Source organism: Emys orbicularis, chromosome 1 (assembly GCF_028017835.1).
Source record: "Emys orbicularis isolate rEmyOrb1 chromosome 1, rEmyOrb1.hap1, whole genome shotgun sequence".
NCBI lineage: Eukaryota > Metazoa > Chordata > Testudines > Emydidae > Emys > Emys orbicularis.
In genome coordinates, this window is record NC_088683.1 from 226,309,778 (window position 1) to 226,323,946 (window position 14,169).

Below are 14,169 nucleotides of genomic sequence, written 5' to 3' on the forward strand. Positions count from 1 at the left end.
AAATTGGGCCCTCTTTGCTTGCCATATGAACATCTGCAGGAAGTCCCTTGATCTGTCACCCACACATGTTCAGTTGAACAATAGCGCATTATTTTCAGACAGGAGGACTGGCAGCAGGAATACACTGCATTCGGACAGTTCTTTTGCACAACACACATGAAGCTAAGCTGTTCCTGGCTACTATCCTCAGAGAGAGTCTATTTTAATATTGAGAAATACGCAGCCAGGCATCTCTTGCCTGCAAGGATTAGCAATGCTACCTGATATTCTAATTAGGTGTATATTAAGCCATACATCTGGCTGTGCTTCTATATATTTTAATTAGTTGTGTGAATATGGATAAACACAAACTCCTTTTTACATTTGACGGTCTCAGAATTTATTTTAATAGAATTCTCAATCTATAAAATGCCTTTATCTGATATGCTATATACACATGGACAAAAAATAAAAACAAGCTGATTAACAACATGTATCTAAACAGACTCCCTCATAAAAATAGTTCATTATCCTCCCTGCAATGAATGCTCCAAAGCAAGAGCCTGAAGGAATAGATGAGCTTTGTAATTTTCCCTGAAGGTCAAAAGACTCTGGCAGTGATAAAACAATGAGGGGATCAAATTCCAGCATAGATGCACCTCTTATGAGAATTCCCTGCCTCCAGTCTCCTCAGATGTACAAGGATAGGGACTATTAACAAAAATGCCTCAGCTGATTTCGACTCTTGAGATGGTTAATGGAGAAAGAAGCAACCTCTAAGCTAGACAGAACCTAAATTATGTAGGATTTTACACATTAAAATCAATACCTCAAATTTTACTCAGAAACGGACTGAAAAAAGTCTCTGGTTTCAAAAAAATCTATGGAATCTCAAGATTCAGAGTGTAATAGCAACGGTAGGCCAATATAATAGACAGTGAAATAATCCAATAAGCACGCCATAAAGGCATAGATGACTGTGCTGAGGTAGTCATTGGAGAGAAGTGGGTGCAATCATCTAAATGTAGGCGGAAAAAATACTTTGGCTACCATTGCTACTTGGGACTCCAGAAAGAACTGGGGATCCAAAAGCAGACTCAGACTGTGAATATAGCTGCTTGAAACATTTTTGATGAAATTTATTTTCATCGATAAATGCCATTTTGTTGAAACCCAAATGTGTCACAGAAATGTATTGATTTCAACAAAAAATTTGCTGGGAAAGTTTGTCAGGTCTAGGATGGAATCTGAGAAAGGGAGGCAGAGCAGGGAGTTGAATCTGCATCTCCCACATCCCAGGTAACTTCTCTAACCATGGGTTTATTGGCTATTCTGGGGTGTGGTTCACACACTTTTTTCCCTAGTAATTTCTTTTTGCAACAGAACAAAAACAAATTTTGAAACCTCAACATTTTTCATAAAACAGAATTTTTATTTTCCAGCCAGCCCGATTTGTGAACCTCTGGTGTTCATCACCCTGTCTCCCTCTCAAGATGCTTCCCTGTACCTTTCCATGCCACTTCCACCTTGACTGAAATATTCAGCCCACTAGGTCCCATCATCCCTCTCAACCTGCCAAGGTATGTGACAAAGACCAAAAATAAGGTGCACAAAGTAGGAGATTTAAAATACTGTGAGATACACTGGTGTAAATAGCTATGTGTATGATGATCTCAGTTTAATGATCCTTTATTTCTGATGCAAACAAGTTTCAACACTAAAAGTGAAGGGACACCAAATTGGTATGGAACATAGGGAACTTTGGGAATTAAATGAGTGATCTCCCTCAAAGTTAGGGACATTTGAGAGCTATGAGTTTCATTCAGTCCTAACCTGCACTAGGAATGCAAGGAGGTGCTATCATTTGGATTTTGCCAAGACAGGAAACTGAATGTCATCTGCATACTAATGGCACCACTGCCCCAAACATCTCATTATCTCAACCACCCACTCAGCCTCAACAAACAGGAAGAGGTAGCAGAATATAACCATGCATAACCCCCTGAGAGAGTCCATATAGTGGAGTGGCAGCACCTCCACCTCAGAGAACTCTGAATGGGAAGGGTGAAACTACTTGAGTGATGTGGTCTATTGCAGTCAGGGGCAATAGGCAGGTCAACGGAACTTCATTTCATGTTCAGTGGTATCAAGGGCTGCTGACAAAGTGAACATTTAGCATTTATTCATTGCTGGGAGTCTGCAATTATCCAACCAGACCTAACACAGTTTGAAAGGCTGAATCTGGCAGACAACAGATGACATCAGAGTTGCCTCATCACAACCTTATGAATCATATTAACTCAGAGAAAAAAGGTAGAGATAGAGTGATAGTTGGCAAGACTGTCAATGCAAGAGATGGTTTCTTGAGTGGGGGCCTAACAGCCACTCACTGAGAGAAACTTGCTCACCTAACTTTCCATAGAAAGGCATTTGACTTTCTCCACCCAGTATATCTTCACTAGATTTTAAACAGATGAATCATATTCACAGGTTGCAGATTAAAGTTCCCCAGGCATATTCAGAACCTGAAACATAACATTCTATTTATGTTCTATATTTACGGTATACATCTTATGGAAAAATTATTAGATCTGGTATTTAAAATAGCTTGAATATGCATGCAAAACAGACAAAAACAAGAGATGGAATGGAATAGATATATTAGGTCATTACTTTGTAAAATGTTGTGATACCTTGGAAGTATAAATGGCACTATATAAAAGCAATTTCTATTACTATGGCCTGCTGGACATACAACCTATTGGGATTGAAGCTGAGGACAAAAAAAAAAAAAAAAAGGTGCTGAGAAGTTTCTTATTGGCAGCATATAAAAAAAAAAGCCAGAACATTGATCATGTGGGATTTTAAATTGCCCAGGTATTGACTGAGAGGGTTTTAATGGTAAATCTAACAAAGAAGTATATTCTTAGAGGTAGCACAGAATCACTTTCTAATACAGTTTTTGAACCGCCAACATACTTGGGGACTGTTGTGGACATATATCTTGGAAAGTCACTCAGTTAAATAGATAGTACATAAGACTGAGTTGTATCCAGGAGCTAATGATAATTATACAACATTGAAAGTGCTTACTGAAGATATTCACTGTGTAAATTATAAGATAAAAGGATTAAACAGTGGTATTGGCTGTTCAGTAGTTCAGCTGTACTGATTCTGAGCCAGTGCCCCAGCATGGTGTAAGGGGACACTATACTGCTAGACATGAGGGAGAGTTATAAACCACAAGTAGTCAGGATATCAAAGATACTATGGCATTTGTTACCTATGCTGGTCAAAACCGAACTTGGGGACTGCACCTGCTTTAAAGAGAGTATAGTAGTGAATTCTTCTCTTATTCTTCACTATTAGCAATTGGCCAGGGTAACACTATTTTTCTGAAATACGACCATATGAGTTTGCAGTTAATTGAACAGTTTGGGGAAAAATATTGGAAACAATTTAAGAGATTTGTTGAGAGAACACTGAAACAACTATAATGGTATTGTAAAGGGGAAATCAAGCTGACTATAATGAACTCACTGTAAGATTTATTTTTATAGAGACAAAACTACATAGTCAAGAGAATTCCAGGCCAGGAGATGGTAATCCTGTGAGAGAAGCCTGGCTCAAAAACAGAAAACAATGAGTAGTTTTGCAAACTGGAGAGAGTTTCTAAGCTATATGGAGGTCATTCCTCAAAAATCCTTCTCTTAATGATATATAGAGTCTATATGATTTGACTCAGAGTCTTAAAAGTTCCATGGAGTTCTCTGCTAGAGAGACTATGTCCTAATCAGAAGGGGAAGATTCTTCAAAGGGTCACATGGCCTGAAGTTATTCTCTCTGGCTGACAGCTCCAAGATGGGGGACAATATCTGGGACACATCAAGAACAAGTCTTTCTTGCCTTGCTACAGTGACAACTGCTACAGAGGAAGAGAACCTCCCCTCAAATGAGCAGGTGAAAGTTACAGCAAACAGACAAATATTTCTTCAGATGTGTAGGAATTCATTGGTACAGGAGGTCAGCCAGGCAAACATAATATTTGTAGTTTTTGTAATATTGTAATTCTGTGTTTTAGTATGAGTACCGAATGTCTCATGCTTCATCTTCAAGCTTCACTTTCCTTGAAGGAAGGATGGTTTTGTGGTTAAGACAGTGAACCGAGTCTAAGGAAATCTGAGTTCTGCTCTGCCATAGACTTCTTGTGTGGCCTTGGACAAGTCATTTACTGCCTCTCTCTGTGTCTCAGTACCCCATCGGTACAATTGAGCTGATAATACTTCTTCTCTCACACCTAGGTTGCCAACCCTGCAGGTTTGTCCTGGAGTCTCCAGGAATTAAAGATTAATCTTTAATTAAAGGTTAATATTTAAAGATTAGGTCATATGATGAAATCTCCAGGAATTTGTCCAACCAAAGTTGGCAACGCTACCACCCTTTGTCTGTATGGTCTATTAGAATATAAGCTCTTTGAGGCAGGAATTGTCTCTTACTCACATGATGTACACTGTCTATGTTGCCAACCATACTATGGGCAGTCAGATCTAGTGGTGAAGGCAAGAGTTCAGTCTACCAGATGACCTGGGTCCAGGGTAGGCAAACTCCAGAAAACAAGCCAAGGGTCAGTACTGGAGGAACAGAAGCCAAATGCAAGAGCCGGGAGGGTGGGAGGTGGGAGTGGGGTAAACCAGAGTCATAAGTAGGGTTGCCAATTTTGGCTATATTCCTGGAGGCTTCATCATGTGACATAACCTTTAAAGATTAATCATTAATTCCTGGAGACTCCAGGACAATCCTGGAGAGTTGGCAACCACAATCAGTACCAGAGAATGAATGCTAGAACCAGAGGGTCAGCCAGAGTCATAAGACAGAGGCAAAGCTTGTAGTCAATGCCAGAAGGGAGAAGGGGCTGGAACACGGGCAAGCCCAGCTTCAGGCATGGTCTGCACTGAGCTAAACCAGCAGCCAATCAGGAGCTGTGGCCACTCAGAGTTCTAAGGCAGTGCAGCAGGACTCACTGGTTGCTTAGCAGCATAGTTAGTCAGGGAGCATGCCAGCAGCTGTACCTTGCTGGTCTGGTCCTTGACAGCCCACCATAATGGAGGCTTGACCTTGGTTGGAGGTCTCTACTCAGTACAAATAATTACAATAAAAGTACATTAGACCCTTTATTTATTAAGTAATTGGGGACCGAGACGTTCATAAAATCAAAATGTTCATAAAACTGAACATTGCAAAATTACATTAGGTACAGTGCACATGTTAATTTAATAATCATTCATTGATAGTGTATATAACAGGGCAATACATGTATAGTGTGCCTGTTACAATCTTGCAAATGGATTGCACTCATGTAGTACTGTATGTACATACTTTCAACAATCTCTACTTTCTTTTGAACGCTGAATACAGTTTGCTTAAGTTTTGCAGCCATCATGAAAAAGAACACTTAAGAACACGGGGGCACTCACACACAATTGTTCTGAGGTGTGACTCTCCTGAGACTAAGGGTATGTTTACACTACGAAATTAGGTCGATTTTTATAGAAGTCGATTTTTAGAAATTGATTTTATTCAGTCGATTGCCTATGTCCACACTAAGCACATTAAGTCAGCGGAGTGCGACTTCACTACCGTGGCTAGCATCGACTCAAAGAGCGGTGCACTGTGGGAAGCTATCCCACAGTTCCTGCGGTCTCCACTGCTCATTGGAATTCTGGGTTAAGCTCCCAATGCCTGATGGGGCAAAAACATTGTCGCGGGTGGTTTGGGGTGCATGTCGTCAGTCTCCACTCTCTCCCTCCTTCCTTCCCTCCCTCCCTCCATAAAAGCAACTGAAGACAATCATTTCATGCCTTTTTTCCTGGGTTACCCATGCAGATGCCATAGCATGGCAAGCATGGAGCCCGCTCAGCTCACCGCTGCTGTTGCGAGCACTGTAAACACCTCGCGCATTATGCTACAGTATGTGCAGAACCTGGCTAAGAGACGGCAGCACGAGGACGATTGTGAGGAGGACATCGACACAGATGTTCCTGAAAGCATGGGCTGTGGCAATTGGGACATCATGGCGGCAGTGGGGCTGGTTGATACAGTGGAACACCGATTCTGGGCCCGGCAAACAAGCACAGACTGCTGGGACCGCATAGTGTTGCAGGTATGGGATGATTCCCAGTGGCTATGAAACTTTTGCATGCGTAAGGCCACTTTCCTGGAACTCTGTGAGCTGCTTTCCCCTGCCCTGAAGCGCAGGAATGCCAAGTTGAGAGCTGCCCTGACAGTTGAGAAGCGAGTGGCGATAGCCCTGTGGAAGCTTGCAACGCCTGACTGCTACCGGTCAGTCAGGAATCAATTTGGAGTGGGCAAATCTACAATGGGGACTGCTGTGATTCAAGTAGCCAATGCAATCACTGACGTTCTGCTATCAAGAGTAGTGACTCTGGGAAATGTGCAGGTCATAGTGGATGGCTTTGCTGCAATGGGTTTCCCTAACTGTGGTGGGGCGATAGACGGAACGCATATCCCTATCTTGGCACCGGACCACCTTGCCAACCAGTATGTAAACCGCAAGGGGTACTTCTCAATGGTGCTGCAAGCACTGGTGGATCACAAGGGACGTTTCACCGCATCTTTATGGACTCCGGGTTGTTTGAGCATCTGCAAGAAGGGACTTACTTACTTCCCAGAACAGAAAATTACTGTTGCGGATGTTGAAATGCCAATAGTTATCCATGGAGACAGCCTACCCCTTGCTCCCATGGCTCAGGAAACCATACACAGACAGCCTGGACAGTAGTACGGAGCAGTTCAATTGTAGGCTGAGCACGTGCAGAATGGTGGTAGAATGTGCCTTTGGATGTTTAAAAGCTCGTTGGTGCTGTTTGCTGACTAGGTTAGACCTCAGCGCAACCAATATTCCCATTGTTATTACTGCTTGCTGTGTGCCCCATAATATCTGTGAGAGTAAGGGGAAAGACATTTATGGCGGGGTGGGAGGTTGAGGCAAATCGCCTGGCTGCCAATTTTGAACAGCCAGACACCAGGGCGATTAGAAGAACACAGTGAGGCGCGCTGCACATCAGAGAGGCTTTGAAAACCAGTTTCATGACTGGCCAGGCTACAGTGTGACAGTTGTCTGTTTTTCTTCTTGATGCAAACCCGCCCCATTTGTTGATTTTAATTCCCTGTAAGCCAACCACCCTCCCCCCTTCGATCACAGCGGGCAAAGGAAATAAAGTCACTATTGTTTTGAAACCATGCATTCTTTCTTTATTAATTAAAAAAAAGGGAAGATAACTGATAAGGTGGCCCGGGTGGGGTAGGGTGGGTTGGGGGTGGAGGGAAGGACAAGGCCACATTGCTTATTGTAGCCACACTACAAATCAAAACTGTTTGAATGACAGCCTTCTGTTGCTTGGGCCATCCTCTGGAGTAGAGTGGCTGGATGCCTGGAGCCTCCCTTCCCCTCCCCCCACGTTCTTGGGTGTCTGGGTGAGGAGGATATGGAACTTGGGGAGGAGGGCAGGCGGTTGTACAGTGGTTGCAGCGGCGACCACTGTTGGCTTTCCTGCAGCTCCACCAGATGCTTGAGCATGTAAGTTTGCTCTCCCATTAGCCTCAGCATTGCATTCTGCCTCTTCTCATCGCGCTCACTTAATGCTTTCCTGAACTCTGCCACTGAATGCCTCCATGCATTCAGCTGTGCCCTATCAGTGTGGGAGGACTGCATGAGCTTGGAAAACATGTCATCGTGAGTGCATTTTTTTCGCCTTCTAATTTCCGATAACCTCAGGGACGGAGATCGTAGGGGGAGCATAGAAACATTTGACCTGTTGGGGGATAAAAAGGGAGAGTAAAATTTAAGATGATACATTTCTGAAAACAAAAGGGAGACTCTTTCACAGTGAATCAAGCAATTCACAGCAGACAGCACATGTGCTTTAGGTGCAAGGTCGCATTTTGCCTTTTATACTGAGCGCCTGCCGGTATGGTGACACATCACACACAGCTGGGCAACAGAATTTGGTTTCCAGGCAGCCATGGTAAGCCAAAGGGTATGCGGGTTTGGCTTCTAACGCCTTGATAACATGTGGGAATGTTTTCAAACTGCAGCGCCCTCCTTTCCCATAGCAAGCAATGCCGGTTGGGTTTGCCATTTAAAAGGAGGGGTTGCGGTTTTCAGGTGGATGTGCAGCACACACCTCCCCCCACCCCTCTGCGTGGCTATTTGGGATGATCCCTTCACCTCTCCCCCGCCATGTGGCTATTCTCAGGGATGATCCCTTTTAGCCAAGCGCAAACAGCCCTGCATGAACGGGGTCCTCTTACTGTTCCCTTACAAAAATTCCCCTATCTCAACCAGGTGACCATGAATGATATCACTCTCCTGAGGCTAACACAGAAAGATATAGACCGAATGTTGCTTGAATGCGACCAAAATCCAGAACCATTTGCTGCCATGCTTTGTGCTGCAGTGATTCCAGACTACTTGCTACTGGCTTGGTGTGGTAAAGTGTCCTACCGTGGAGGACGAAATAAGGCAGCCCTCCCCAGAAACCTTCTGCGAAGGCTTTCAGAGTACCTCCAGGAGATGTCCCTGGAGGATTCCCGCTCCATCCCCAGACACATTAAGAGACTTTTCCAGTAGCTGTACTGGCCGCGAATGCATCCCAATTCCTCAGGGCAAATCAAACATTAAACACTATTGCTTTTAAACCCTGTACTGTAGTTACAAATGTGCAATTACCAGAGGTGCCTTCTCCAGCTTCAAGGATCCCGCCTTGGGAGGGTATTGGCTCTTGGGAAAAGGTCCTGGCTGCCAGGGAGAACGGATTCACCGCTTGCCTGCTGCGCATTCTCCTCCTCCTCCTCCTCTTTCTCATCCACAAAATCCTCCTTCCTGTTGCGTGAGATTCCCCCCTTGCAGGTGTCCACGGACAGTGGTGGGGTAGTGGTAGGGTCCCCCCCCTAAGAATGCCATGCAGCTGATCACAGAAGTGGCATGTATGGGGCTCTGACCCAGAGCGACCGTTTGCCTCCTTTGTCTTTTGGTAGGCTTGCCTGAGCTCCTTGACTTTCATGCGGCACTGCTGTGTGTCCCTGTTGTAGCCTCTGTCCATTATGCCCTGTGCGATTTTGGCATATATATTAGCATTTCTTCTTTTTGATCGGAGTTCGGCCTGCACAGATTCTTCTCCCCATACAGCAATCAGAGCCAGTGTCTCCCGTTCGCTCCATGCTGGAGCTCGTTTGCAATTCTGGGGGGACTGCAAGGTCACCTGTGCTGCTGAGCTCCCCACGCTGACCAAACAGGAAATGAAATTCAAAATTTCCCGGGGCTTTTCCTGTGTACCTGGCTAGTGCATCGGAGTTGTAAGTGCTGTCCAGAGTGGTCACATTGGAGCAGTCTGGGATAGCTCCCGGAAGCCAATAACGTCGGTTTGCATCTGCACTACCCCAAATTCAACCCTGCAAGGTCAATTTTAGCGCTACTCCCCTTGCCGGGGAGGAGTACAGAAGTCGATTTTAAGAGCCCTTTAGGTCAATGGAACGGGGTTGCTTGTGTAGATGCATTCATTATAAAATCGACTTAACGCGGCTAAATTCGACCTAACCCTGTAGTGTAGACCAGGGCTAAGGTACTTTCACTAGAGTGCTGGAAGGTCACCCTCATCCTGACTGTGTGTAACTAAAACTTTCTGCTCAGCCACATACAGATGTACCTTGTTGATCAAGGGATACAATGGTTCATATAACCAGTCATTCATAAAATCGTGTTCATAAAATCAAGTTTCTACTGTATTACATATGGCCACTCTCAGAGGCAGATTTGATCTCTATTCTTGCATGGCAAATCCTATATCTTTACATTTTCTTATTCAATGTTGGCCTATTTTTCTATGCACTACAGTTTTTCTTCAATGGGGCATTTGTCTTTTTCCTGTTTGTGGTTTAGTCAGTACCTATTATTCAATAAGCTGCACTTAAATAACAGGTTTTAGTGGCTGGACCCTATTCAGAAAGGATAGATATTTGTCAGATTGCTATGGATTTTGCTCTTTTGCATCCATTGGTGTGCTCTAGGATTAGTTCAAGTGTCAGAGGTTTCTAACTCACACTGTAATGGAACATATCATGCAGTATGAAAGAAGGGAATTCCAGGGGAAATTAGCCATCAATAGTGAAGTTATGACATAAGTAAGTTTCCTAGGAGAAATCACCTCACAGAGCTACATGGAGTACTCTAAATTATTTCTGTAAGAAGAAACAAGATTGCCTACAATGAAATCTATTGACCCTGCTGTGTTTGGAATAACTTGCCAATATATTGTTTATTTTTAAGATACATTTGGATCAGATTGTGGGGGACATAGTGAAGTTTAGAGCAATACATTAGTAGCATTGGCACTGGCACAAAATAAACATTATATCTTAATGGTGCTGTATCCTGCCTCCCTATATTTTAAAAAATCATTTAGGGCTTTATCATGCTGTCACTGAAGACAATGGGAACAGAACTGCGTCATCTATTTGTAGTATGCTACCAGTATTGCAGTTTCCCTGAGATTAAATGTGAATTGGCTCATTCCAAAGGTTTTGTTTGTTTGAGCAGCAGGTGAGGATGAACTAGCTTTTCTTCTTTCACATCCTACTACCTTCTCACACACTGCTTGCTTTAAACAACACAGATACATTATTGCACTTGAGGTAGTATAAACAGTGGTCATTTTCATATTAAGATATATACTTGTTGATATTAATTTTGTCGTTGATATTAATTTTGTCATTGAAATGTCTAAGCTTTTTTGCTATTATTGTACTAATGCTGAGAATGTAGTAGCTTAGATTTTTTTTTTTTTTTGGACTACTTTTGAATTTTTTTTTTTAACATCACAAATCTTTCCTAAGCTTATTGTGAGGATTACCTCACCAAGATTCCAAATGCATTTTAAGAGAGACTTCTAATGTTCTGACATCTAATTTTTCTGTTGAACGAGTAAAGATGGCCTTGTGGTTATAGAGCACTGGCCTGGCACTTACAATATCTGAGTTGTGCTCATGACTCTGCCATAGATTCCCTGTATGTCTTTGGGCAATTCACCTACTCTCTGTGTGGGTAAATTCACCATCTATGAAATGGGGATAATAATCTGCCTTTTTCCTTCTTAAAGAGACAAGGTAGGTGAGGTAATATCTTTTATTGGACCAACATCTGTTGGCGAAAGAGACAAGCTTTCAAGCTGACACAGAGCTCTTCTTCAGGTCCGGGAAAAGTACTGAGAGTATCACAGTTAAATACAAAGTGGAACGGATTGTTTAGCATAAGTACTGTAATCAACACATATTCTAAGGGACCATTTGAGGTGAAGTCGCCCATTAATACCTCTGCAGTCATAGGACAAAAAAAGGGGGGTTAGTGGGTTACTGATTGTTGTAAATTTTATGTCTTTACTAAGATAATGAATTTTAGTGTCTAGAAAAGTTATGAATTTAAGCTCATCTTTTGAAGGGATTGTGCAGGTTTCCTTTGAGGATGAGGTCTGAGAGGTCAGATATGGAGTGATCGTTTTGTGAAAAGTGTTTGCACCCAGGGGACAGGGTATTTTTGTCTTTTATCATTTTTCTGTAGTTCTTTTGAAAGCATAGTGATTGTCTGGTTTCACCCGTGTAGTTGTTGTTAGGGCATTTAGTGCACGGGATGAGGTACACCACATTGTGTAATAGGTATGTGCAGGAACCCTGGATCTTTAAAGATATGTTGGGTGAGGTATTGATCATCATAGCAGTGGAGATATGTCTTCAGGTTCTGCATCTATTATGGCAGGGCCTGGTGCCGCTTTGAGTTGGTGTGTCCTGATGTGGGGAGCTTGCTTCTGATTATAAGCTTGGTGAAGTTGGGGGGGGGGTTGTTTGAAGGCAAGAAGAGGGGGTTCAAGAAAGATTTATTTCAAGTTGTGGTCCTCATCGGGTATGGACTGTAATTGTTTAATGATACCCTGTATGGATTCCAGTGTGTGGTAATAGGTGACAAATAGGGGTGTGTGGTCAAAGGGGTGTTTTTCCCCCCTGCATTGAAGCAGGTTGTCTCAGGGTATTTGATTAGCCTATATCCATCATGTGAGCTACTTCTCTGGTGGAACATCTTTGTTTGGTGAAGGCGATTTGAAGTTTGTTAAGGTATGTATCCCAGATTTTCTCCTCAGAGCATATTATAAAAGCATACATAAAATTACCTGCACTGGCACCATTGACTAGCAGCCAGGAGAATCACCCCATTGCACTTATAATAAATGAGAGGAAAGGATTATGAGCCTGAGCCAAAGCCTACCAAAAGGAATCTTTCCATTGACTTCAATGGGCTTTGGATGAGGCCCTATATATTTTAAAATTGTTATAAAGCAAAAAGTATGGATTCTAGACAAATTTAGTCCCAAACAATTCTAAATCAGCAGTGAATATTATTTGTTATATTAAAATCTACTTTCTGCTGATGGCTTGGGAAAATGGCTTTTATTTCATATGTAATGAAAAATCAAATATGCAATTTTAAAAGTAATTTATTTAAAATGACAATAGACTTGTAGCCTTTATATTCTGCATGGGTTGATATTACCAATGGGATCTTAAATCAAGGTAATCTATGCCAGAAGTTCGCCCTTCCTAAGGACGACAGTATTAGAATTAGCAGGGCAAGAACCATCAGTAGAAATGTCATTAGGGCTGGAGACTCTAGGAGCACACGAGGAACAACAGCAGAGATCACAACAGCATTCACAAGTTATCAATCTTCCCTTTATTAAAAACCTTACTACACAGATAATCAATGACACAATTACAGATATAAATCAAGAAGGAGCAAACCAAAACTACGTGGCTCTGGGAAGAAGGATAAAGGAGTTCGAGGCGCAAGTGGTGTTCTCGTCCATCCTCCCTGTGCAAGGAAAAGGCCTGGGTAGAGACCGTCGAATCGTGGAAGTCAACGAATGGCTACGCAGGTGGTGTCGGAGAGAAGGCTTTGGATTCTTCGACCATGGGATGGTGTTCCAAGAAGGAGGAGTGCTAGGCAGAGACGGGCTCCACCTAACGAAGAGAGGGAAGAGCATCTTCGCAAGCAGGCTGGCTAACCTAGTGAGGAGGGCTTTAAACTAGGTTCACCGGGGGAAGGAGACCAAAGCCCTGAGGTAAGTGGGGAAATGGGATCCTGGGAGGAAGCACGAGCAGGAGAGCGCAAGAGGGGAAGACTCCTGTCTCATACTGAGAAAGAGGGACGATCAATGAGTTATCTTAAGTGCCTATACACAAATGCAAGAAGCCTGGGAAACAAGCAGGGAGAACTGGAAGTCCTGGCACAGTCAGGGAACTATGATGCGATTGGAATAACAGAGACTTGGTGGGATAACTCACACGACTGGAGTATTGTCATGGATGGATATAAACTGTTCAGGAAGGACAGGCAGGGCAGAAAAGGTGGGGGAGTTGCATTGTATGTAAGAGAGGAGTATGACTGCTCAGAGCTCCGGTATGAAACTGCAGAAAAACCTGAGAGTCTCTGGATAAAGTTGAGACGTGTGAGCAACAAGGGTGATGTCGTGGTCGGAGTCTGCTATAGACCACCAGACCAGGGGGATGAGGTGGACGAGGCTTTCTTCCGGCAACTAACAGAAGTTGCTAGATCGCAGGCCCTGGTTCTCATGGGAGACTTTAATCACCCTGATATCTGCTGGGAGAGCAATACAGCGGTGCACAGACAATCCAGGAAGTTTTTGGAAAGTGTAGGGGACAATTTCCTGGTGCAAGTGCTGGAGGAACCAACTAGGGGCAGAGCTTTTCTTGACCTGCTGCTTACAAACAGGGAAGAATTAGGAGGGGAAGCAAAAGTGGATGGGAACCTGGGAGGCAGTGATCATGAGATGGTCGAGTTCAGGATCCTGACACAAGGAAGAAAGGAGAGCAGCAGAATACGGACCCTGGACTTCAGAAAAGCAGACTTTGACTCCCTCAGGGAACAGATGGGCAGGATCCCCTGGGAGAATAACATGAAGGGCAAAGGGGTCCAGGAGAGCTGGCTGTATTTTAAAGAAATCCTTATTGCGGTTGCAGGAACAAACCATACCGATGTGTAGAAAGAATAGTAAATATGGCAGGCGACCAGCTTGGCTTAACAGTGAAATCCTTGCTGACCTTAAA